Here is a 2,381-nt window from a genome sequence, read left to right as displayed (position 1 = left end):
GAAGTCCTCTGGCATTGCCCTACCTTTGGTTGATGACTTAAATTTAGTGAATGAATAAAATGGAGCTTCATTTTTTAAAGGACCACAAAATACCATCATACTTGGACACATATCTTACAGGCTCCACAAAGTTGATGCCATATGGATCCTACTGAGTCTATTCCATAATAGCTTTAGAGAGAATTTCATTGAAATACTTCTTTATGCTGAAGACCAGCTAAGACATCTAGACTCATAAACCAAACAACTACAGAATTCTTCAAATTTCCATTGTTAGGCATTGTTAGAGTATGTGGCCCTTAGCTTCCGAGACAGCCCAATAAATCCACTTTCAACAATCACAGTTTTCCTCTACAGAAAATTATGTCTGCCAGATGGAAATCTTGAGACCAGGTGACACGTTTGTGCATCACAGGGTTGCTTTTGTGTTTTGTGGGAACATTCACTGGTAAACTGTAAGTTTGGCTTCTGGAATTTATGAACATCTCATTCAACATTTAGGTTTTCTTACATGATTTACTCAAAGTTTAGAAACTGCTAAAAAGAAGTGATGGGGATCTTCCTTCAGCAATATGTGATCAGAGTGCTATTAACATTTTCCTACCTCCCACAACAATGGTGTGATTCAGGAAAGTTGAGTTTCTGGGAACAAATGGAATTTCTGATCTACAGAACTTTCTAGGTGTGCATGATGTTGAATGTGTGGATTGTGCGGATGCCTCATACTGTTTCATGATACATGTGGCAGGAACAGGTATTAAATTATTCTTCTATGTTATTTTCCATCTGGGCATCAACAGGTCCATGTTTACCTTAAACAACGAGGGGACATGAGAGTTTGCAGTAGCAAAGCAAGAGATTAACCCCATTTGTATGTGGAGTTTTAGACTATAGCACATATCTGTTGGGAAGAAATGTCAGTAGCTTGAGGGTCAGAAGCAAAACAGTTCAAGGATTCTTCTTGTTTAAAGTTTTGGCAGTCGTGTAGTCTAGTTATTTAATTTGTAAACATATAAAATCATTAGTAGCTGTGTTACACTAGTGAAGACCTCATTTTACATGGCTGACTTTCCCTTGACCTCTTGAGAAATGGTTGGTTATATTTTCCTGCATTTCTTTTTCCATTTTTCTATACATCCCCTTTATTCTTTCCCAAATATTTTGTACCTTCTCAATTGCTGTAGATTTGTTGTGAGTATAAATGTCACACTGTGTCAGTGTATGCACTATCATTTGTAATCCTGTTCATACTTACATGTGTTTCCAATTTCATATAGGTCAGGAATTAGATGAGGTGTTGGAAATTTTATTTGCATTTTAATGAATTCATATTGCAAATTTACCTTCTATGGTATCATAATGTTGAGGCATCCATTTCCCAATGATTATTCATTGAATTCTTTATTTATATAGGCTAAGCAGATGGCACAGCACATAATCTTGTAGATGACCTGATTTCAGATCCCACCAACCAAACACAGAAGTTTGTAAAAACCTCTTACTATAGATGCAGGATATCTAACAACCACTTCTATGGTGTGTCCCATAAACACACATGGAAAACATCTCTCTTACAAATACTGTATATTCAAAATTTGGTGTAAACATTTCTTTTTACTTATGAAAGACCCACAGATGCCGTGGACCCTCACGCCCTGACTCAGGAAAGGCGCCCCCCCCCCCAAATCACTCACGATAAGTGGTCTTGATGCAAAAGCATGAGGCTTTTTATATTCCAGTGCACTGGGGTCCACAGCCATACTCCACGTGGGGTAGAGGACTAGGAACCCTGAGTACAGTGTTTAGACAGGTCTTATAGGGTTACAATAAAGCCCACACATCATAAACCAATCATCTCATAGCATCTGGTGTGGATCAATTAATTTGAAGTATCCAAGCCTGCACTTAGCCCAGGAAGTCTGCTTTCGCTAGGGCTTGTGGGTGGTGTGACAAGGCTCATTTTGTGTGTTCACTTACTCTCTCACTCACAACCCTGTCATAAACAGTCAAGAATGTGACCTTTAGCATACTCATTGCTAGGTGGCAAGGTCTATGGAGATTTAGGCTAAATTTTTCCATCACTACACTTATAGGCAAATGAAAACAAAACCAGTCGCTTTGGGTGCATGATACAAATAATACACTGCTTCTTTTTAAATGTTATTTTTAAAATTTAGTCTTCATTTTAAATACCATCCATAGTTCACCTCCCTCCCCAACTTCTTTCCCCAATATCTTCCCCTTCATAAGCCCCATCCAATTCTTAGAGGGGATAAGAACTTCCTTTGGGAGTCAACAAAGTCTAGCATACCAAGCTGAGGAAGGCTCTAGGCATTACATCCTGTATCATGACAGAACAAGGTGTCTCACCATAGGATGTA

Source organism: Phodopus roborovskii, unplaced genomic scaffold, assembly GCF_943737965.1.
Source record: "Phodopus roborovskii unplaced genomic scaffold, PHOROB, whole genome shotgun sequence".
Classification (NCBI taxonomy): Eukaryota; Metazoa; Chordata; class Mammalia; order Rodentia; family Cricetidae; genus Phodopus; species Phodopus roborovskii.
The sequence above is the reverse complement of the archived record's forward strand: the minus strand, read 5'-3'. Positions refer to the sequence as shown.